Genomic DNA, 8,833 nt, shown 5'->3' with positions numbered 1-8,833 from the left:
GTTGCCGATGTCGTCATTGTTCCTAGTGTGTTTTTATAGCCTACTTTTAAATTTAGTCGTCACATTACGTGACTGTTCTGTGCCACTGCTAGCTCGCTAGCCCAGCCTACAAACGACTGGTTGAGTGACCGGTGGCATAACATGTATTCTACTGTAATCTTGCACTAGTAAAATCTTGCACTTACATAAATGTTGTGTAAAAGTGGTATTTTGATCGATATTGTGAGTACATGAACCCAAATCTGCACGCTTGGCCATGACTACAACAGTGACCTTAGAGAACTACAACTCTGTATTAACTTGTCTAACACGCCCCCGTGCGTGGTGTACTGTGGGAAGGCAAGCGATGCAGAGCGTTAAAAAACGCTGCAGTGTGAACGCAGCGTAACGCAGCGTAACGCTGCGTTCACACTGCAGCGGAGCGGGCGGCGCGTGGCGTCGGCTTCCAATTCATTTTCAATGAAACCAGGCGTTGACGCTCGCGTAGGGCATTGTGGGAAGGCGAGCGGAGCGTTGCAAGTTGGATTTTCTCAACTTTATGTAAATGAGGAGCGTGAAAACGCTAGCGTTGGCCAATCGGATTGGTTTCTTGTTTCTTGTAACGTGTTCGTCATGGTAAACTTTTCTAGGTTTGACAATTTCAAGATGGAGGAGAAACTTTTCGTATGTGTCTGCACACCCAGTTCTGTTCAGAACAAAGTTACTAATGTGACGAGCCTGAATTTAAAGAATACATTAAACTAATAATGCATGGTGCATGGTTGCCAATGTCGTCATTGTTCCTAATGTGTTTTTATAGCCTACTTTTAAATTTAGTCTCGTCACATTACGTGACTGTTCTGTGCCACTGCTAGCTCGCTAGCCCAGCCTACAAACGACTGGTTGAGTGACCGGTGGCGTAACATGTATTCTACTGTCATCTTGCACTAGTAAAATCTTGCACTTACATAAATGTTGTGTAAAAGTGGTATTTTGATCGATATTGTGAGTACATGAACCCAAATCTGCACGCTTGGCCATGACTACAACAGTGACCTTAGAGAACTACAACTCTGTATTAACTTGTCTAACACGCCCCCGAGCGTGGTGTACTGTGGGAAGGCAAGCGGTGCAGAGCGTTAAAAAACGCTGCAGTGTGAACGCAGCGTAAGTCTCACTTGGGTAAACGTCAACTTACGCTGCGTTCACACTGCAGCGGGCGGCGCGGGGCGTCGGCTTCCAATTCATTTTCAATGAAACCAGGCGTTGACGCTCGCGTAGGATATTGTGGGAAGGCGAGCGGAGCGTTGCAAGTTGGATTTTCTCAACTTTATGTAAATGAGGAGCGTGAAAACGCTAGCGTTGGCCAATCGGATTGGTTTCTTGTTTCTTGTAACGTAGCAACTGTTCGTCATGGTAAACATTTCTAGGTTTGACAATTTCAAGATGGAGGAGAAACTTTTCGTATGTGTCTGCACACCCAGTTCTGTTCAGAACAAAGTTACTAATGTGACAAGCCTGAATTTAAAGAATACATTAAACTAATAATGCATGGTGCATGGTTGTCGATGTCGTCATTGTTCCTTGTGTGTTTTTATAGCCTACTTTTAAATTTAGTCTCGTCACATTACGTGACTGTTCTGTGCCACTGCTAGCTCGCTAGCCCAGCCTACAAACGACTGGTTGAGTGACCGGTGGCGTAACATGTATTCTACTGTAATCTTGCACTAGTAAAATCTTGCACTTACATAAATGTTGTGTAAAAGTGATATTTTGATCGATATTGTGAGTACATGAACCCAAATCTGCACGCTTGGCCATGACTACAACAGTGACCTTAGAGAACTACAACTCTGTATTAACTTGTCTAACACGCCCTCGAGCGTGGTGTACTGTGGGAAGGCGAGCGATGCAGAGCGTTAAAAAACGCTGTAGTGTGAACGCAGCGTTAAGTCTAACGCTGCGTTCACACTACAGCGTTTTTGTACGAGACTAAATTTAAAAGTAGGCTATAAAAACACACTAGGAACAATGACGACATCGGCAACCATGCACCATGCATTATTAGTTTAATGTATTCTTTAAATTCAGGCTTGTCACATTAGTAACTTTGTTCTGAACAGAACTGGGTGTGCAGACACATACGAAAAGTTTCTCCTCCATCTTGAAATTGTCAAACCTAGAAATGTTTACCATGACGAACAGTTGCTACGTTACAAGAAACCAATCCGATTGGCCAACGCTAGCGTTTTCACGCTCCTCATTTACATAAAGTTGAGAAAATCCAACTTGCAACGCTCCGCTCCGCTCGCCTTCCCACAATGCCCTACGCGAGCTTCAACGCCTGGTTTCATTGAAAATGAATTGGAAGCCGACGCTCCGCGCCGCCCGCTCCGCTGCAGTGTGAACGCAGAGCCTCAAGCCGTTCCACTAACGCTGCGTTCACACTGCAGCGTTTTTTAACGCTCTGCATCGCTCGCCTTCCCACAGTACACCACGCTCGGGGGCGTGTTAGACAAGTTAATACAGAGTTGTAGTTCTCTAAGGTCACTGTTGTAGTCATGGCCAAGCGTGCAGATTTGGGTTCATGTACTCACAATATCGATCAAAATACCACTTTTACACAACATTTATGTAAGTGCAAGATTTTACGAGTGCAAGATTACAGTAGAATACATGTTACGCCACCGGTCACTCAACCAGTCGTTTGTAGGCTGGGCTAGCGAGCTAGCAGTGGCACAGAACAGTCACGTAATGTGACGACTAAATTTAAAAGTAGGCTATAAAAACACACAAGGAACAATGACGACATCGGCAACCATGCACCATGCATTATTAGTTTAATGTATTCTTTAAATTCAGGCTCGTCACATTAGTAACTTTGTTCTGAACAGAACTGTGTGTGCAGACACATACAAAAAGTTTCTCCTCCATCTTGAAATTGTCAAACCTAGAAATGTTTACCATGACGAACAGTTGCTACGTTACAAGAAACAAGAAACCAATCCAATTGGCCAACGCTAGCGTTTTCACGCTCCTCATTTACATAAAGTTGAGAAAATCCAACTTGCAACGCTCCGCTCCGCTCGCCTTCCCACAATTCCCTACGCGAGCGTCAACGCCTGGTTTCATTGAAAATTAATTGGAAGCCGACGCCGCGCGCCGCCCGCTCCGCTGCAGTGTGAACGCAGCGTAACGTTCCGTTCCACTAACAGGCAACGCTAATTCAAGCTAGACCTCAATAAGCTTAGACTGTGCAGCCCAGATCAGGCGATCGTCGAAAAGAGGAGTTATGTCGCAAAAAGTATAGCGTAAAGCAGCAGAGGTGTGTTGTTTCAGCAGCGTAAATTGATTTTTTGAGTTTTTTTGTCCCCAAAAAGGGCAATGTTGCCGCAATTAACATGACAAGGGAGACAACTTGTCAAACCATTACGACCGTTAAAATGCGTAAATTGTAGACCTACCAAATCTACCTAACATATATATATATATGCATTTAGGCCTACTGATAATTAGCGTAATTTGATGAGCTGTCTGAAACCGTTCTGACAGGCTAGCCTATGGTCGATATTCTCAACAGGAGATTGAGAATAATAGCCCAAAAAAGAACGTGGCAGCAATTGAAAATTGTAGGATAAAATTCAAAACACTGAAGAAGGCCATGGTTAATTGCACTTGATGTGGGCTAATAATGTTTTTGTCTTCACATCTTGAACAAAATCAAAAATTACTTCAAAATAACTTTGCCACACACATTTATTAACTGATAGGCTAAATGCTGAGCTTTAAGATAAAAGGGAAAGATAACCATGACTTAAATGGGGATTCACTGAAATGGCTAGTATTGCACAGATCCAGCACTGACTTTTTAGATCAGAAGGTGACCCAAACTGCACAGTTTGTTTGGCAGAACAGTCATTTAAAATTGCTCAGCATGACTATCATTATTATATTACGAGTATTTCCAATTAACATAGTCTGCCTCCACAGATCCAGAGGGGGCTTGGACAGTGACAGACTGTGGCTGTGCCAAGTGTTGTCACAGCCTCACTTTGGGAAAGCATGCCCTACTGGGAACATTAGGGGAGACTGTTGGGCACAGAATCTAATTGTCTTCTTTGGAAAGGGCAACATTTGGGACACTGTCATGTAGGGGCAGCATAAAGGGCACTTCATAACAGCACCTTTTTCCATTGGAAGTAAGGGCATGGGAACAGTCCAATTTAGGCCATTGTAAGGGCACCTTATAGGGTACTGCATCACATTTTCTATACTATAAAGGAACTCTTTTTACATTTATAGAGGGCACACTGTCATTTATTGCATGGGGCATCCTGTGCACTCAAGCATATTTCACAATGTGAATGGCAGACAGTAGGGCACTTGGTCTAATTTTTGCCACTCTGGGCATTTTAGAAACGCTTTCAACCATGGGGGCACCAGGCAGTACCTATACTTCTTCCACAGATACTGGTCAGGGAACCATTACTTCTGTCTCTGAAGACCCTTGGGGCTGGTGGGATAAACGCTCTTTGTATAATCTGAGCACCTTCATCCACCACAGGGTTGTCAAAGAACGGATACGCCATAATTGATTGTAACTTGTCTAGACGCTCTGCTTAGTTTCTAAGTCCTTATTTTATGTCAATTAACCAATGGCTTTTGAAAACAAAAGTGACATTATTTCTTAACTTGTTTATTTAAATTAATATATTTTTTGGAGATGAAGTAAACATGTAGATAAATCATTAATGTCTGCACTTCAAAAAGTCTGAATTTACGTTTCCGAACACGGGACTAAAGTGGTTTGCGCGCAGGAATTTACTCGACGGAACTGTCTTTTGAGATTCTGTTTCCGCCTGTTTGAAATTATTTGCAACACATTTTAGTTTAGCTTGACTTTTAGCCTGACACGGATCAGGCTAGTTCCGAAGTATAAATTACCTTGGTTACGTAGCTAGAACTAAAATAAGCCACCTTAATGGAACGGAACTCTCGCTAAAGTAAGTGAGACTTGGCGAGATAAGTCTAGCTTTTCCTTAATCGACGTTGATGGAACACCCCCCTGGTCACACATAAAGGAGCTCAAACATAATACATGCAAGTAAACCAGGAAGAATGGATATACTCTTACATCCAACATCTACATATTAATCTTTAGTTTCAAAGGTAATTCTAAATGTCCACATTTTACAGATCAACCTAGACATCACTGTCAGGAAGTGATATTTATAACCAAGAAATAATTTAGCATTAGGTATGTTGTCATGGTGCCAGCATGAGTCATCAACAGCAGGCAGTAGCATTTGATGGGATAGCTTGTTGTTGTGGCTGCTCTCTGTGACCAGGATATGACATGACCAGATGTTGACAGGCTGCTGAAGAGCCCTTGCATAGAATTTGTCTCCATTAAGAACAATAGGAGTAGAGTTGAATAGAACAGAGCCAGCACATTCACATACTGTATATTCTGTATTGACAAACTCAAAGTTATGGATCACCTATCAGAATAGGTGGTATTTAACTCAGACAACTGCACTTAAATACATATTCCCACATGCATACACAACAATATGTAGCTCACGTACACTATATTCAGCTATGTTGTCACACATTTTCTTATAAACATATCTACCTATACAATGTGACAATAATTTTTCCCTCCAATGTCAGATGAAAGTCATGCAAAGTGGATCAAGTACCAGTGAGGGGAAAGATCAGGAGGACTGACAAGCAGTGTGATTTCACCCTGTTACATATGGACACAAAAAGGATTACATACATGCATGCCTCTTCTACTAATGTTCATGAACCACCAACATGTGAAACTGTTCATATTTACTGTAATAACAGTAATCTGTTCAGACATATTTGAGGATATGACCCTGGTTCTGAAGCACAAAGTGAATATGGGTTGGAGTTTAATTAGTAGGCAATTAAGCATGTAGGCAAAAGGTCTAATTCCACCTTGATTGCTATTATTTCCAACAAACATAACAGTGTATAATGAAAAAGAGATTGCTGTCCCTTTGCTAAATTCATCTGAAAAATTCAAAATAGTTCAGTCCCTACACAGGGTAGATTTTTTGTATCAGTAAACTACATAGGAAAATCTTTATACAACATTAGTTAGACATGGGTATTCATAAATATGTACATTTTGTAATGTAAAGTTATCACACATTGTTTGTGATAGTTTAAGTATTCACTGGAGTTAAAACGTACATTTAGTCTCTATTGGCTTGACACTAAGACATGTCTGGAGACTGTCTTCAGGGCATTTGAGACTAATGAGATGTCAGGATGCAAGCACATAATCTCAGATCATTTCAGTTTACTAAATTAATATTTCTGTGAGGGGCAATTTATTTCAATTTAAACTCGTTGGTCTCTGGAACATTCCTTCCTTTTTTTTTACTTCTGAAAAGTTTTTCTTTTAGTTAGACAACACTTAATTGTTACTGAATTGTGAATGGCGGAGGGTAACCCTATTCAAATTACATTTGAAAATGTCCAGCATAAATCTTATATAGATTCGAATCACTGCATAATATATTGTACATAGCGATATTTTTTCTAAACCCTTGTAAACCCACATCTCAAAAGTAGCATATTATTTGGATGAATCACTACATTCAAGTGAGAAATAAATACACAAACATATACACACATGAAATGTGATTAATAAGGCCTTGGAGGTAAAAACAATATTGCCTGTCAGGTTCTTAATTGCTGTATTTATGTTTTTGTGTAGTACAACAGATGAATCTGCAGCAGGAAAATGCAATTAGGCCTCAAAACATTTTAGTGATGAAAAATGTCTCTCAGATGAGACGCTGTTGAACATGTGAAAACAAAGTGCACCATCAGTTCCCTATGCAGCTCAAACAGAACTACCAGAGCACATCTTCCAACACGAAAACTGACCTACATTACGTAAGATTTAAAAGGGTTGATAATTATTAAGAAGCTCAATGTACGCTTCCCTCAATTTCATCACGTCTAATCAGTGAGCAGGAGGGAGCCTACACTCACTAATTCATGAGGGGATCCCTTTTCTTTTAGGTACTTGTGATAATTAGTGCACTTTTAGAAAACTTCAAAGAGGACATCAGTAAGGAGATTTATAACCTATACCATTGTCATATACAGTAATAGTTAACCTATAGAACATAGCTGTGTTATTATGTCATATACAGTAATAGTTAACCTATAGAACATAGCTGTGTTATTATGTCATATACAGTAATAGTTAACCTATAGAACATATAACACAGCAAGTGCTCAGGATACCAGTCCCACAGACAAGCATCCATACTGAACTTTGAGTAACATTTGGCTTCATGCAATGAAGAATAGAGAACATTCGTACTATCCAGACTGCTAATGTGATCTGAAAATATAATCAAGCACACCACTTTGAAATGCTTGCACAATAGACATATTTGTTAGCATTTTATTTGGAGATGATTGAGTGTTGTGTTGTGAATGGTGGTAGGTTGGGGAAGGAGGGCCAGAAATATACTTCCCTAGAAATATACTACAGCTTCCCCAAACAGGTTTTTCTCCAGTTCTAAAGCAAATGCATCGTAACAATTACACACTGATCTTTTATGTTTTGATACTTTACATATTAAAATAGATCGATCTGAACAAAAACAGCAAAATCTGAAGCTTCATCACTCAGTACTTTCACTCCTAAAGCAATTGCCTGATACATTATTCTCTCTCGTTTCAAAGTTATAATGCAAATAATTTTACATTGAAAGTTACTGCCATCTCACAGTATTTTTACTCAATTAAATGGAAGTTCCTTATTATAAGCACCAGTGGTTTTTACACTTACCAGGTCTCATGAGAAGTGACTTCTGAAAGCAACACAAATCTTTTGATTTGTTTTTTTACCACCCTCTTGTGGCAGAGGAGAGAACCAGTCAAAGAGAAGTCAAATTTATTTCATTGTACCTCATGGGGAATAATGTAACAATAAAGTATCCAATTTCTATCAATAACCAGTAAGTACTATGCTCTGACAGGTAGGCACTTTAGAGCCTGTCACTCAAAACACAAATTTGTCAATGCACAAGTACCAGACTGAAAATATGCTTGCATTTATTAGACAATTTTATCACATGAATCATCTAGATGGCAGCATAAGGGAATGTCAAAAATTAATAATTATTTGATCTCCACCTTTCAGTACTTTACACAAAATAAACAGAACTCAACCAGATATACATATATTTTTCACACGGCCATATGTAGTTGCTGTACCAATCAATATAAAAAGAAAGTAACAACTCAACAATTAATTAGTTGTTCCATGACAATAGTCTGAAGTGCAGTCAATTAAGTGGAATGTTACGGAAGATAAAAATCTAAACCTACGACCAGTAATTCTTCAACCTCACCTGAAGCATTCATTTTTAGACCTCTCACATTCACTCTTACCTGTACTATAACCACAAAAACAGTACACATTGGTTCACGTTACTCTGTAAACAAGAGCTGCATTGGTTTAATACCACATATATTACTTAAAAATCACTTAAGCTTAAGTGAAAAAAGCCTCCCAGTTAACTGAAATTATAACAGCAGCCCAACAAGTGTCTTGATAGTGAGGGAATTGTAGATCAATTAAAATTAGGATTGTGCACATTCAGGTTGATGTTAATGTTCAAGTATTGTCTAATTGTAATTCAATTAATTATTCTGTAATTTGTATAATCTCAAATGTAACCATTTAAAATGTACAGTAGTCAGGTATTTTATCACATTTAGTGATGGCATAATACTTGCAAATACTACAGCAAATATTTTCCGTAGCATCACCTCTTTCCCCTTCAAAGTTAGC

The sequence above is a fragment of the Osmerus eperlanus genome, chromosome 18 (assembly GCF_963692335.1).
Source record: "Osmerus eperlanus chromosome 18, fOsmEpe2.1, whole genome shotgun sequence".
NCBI lineage: Eukaryota > Metazoa > Chordata > Actinopteri > Osmeriformes > Osmeridae > Osmerus > Osmerus eperlanus.
Note: the sequence above shows the minus strand (reverse complement) of the source record.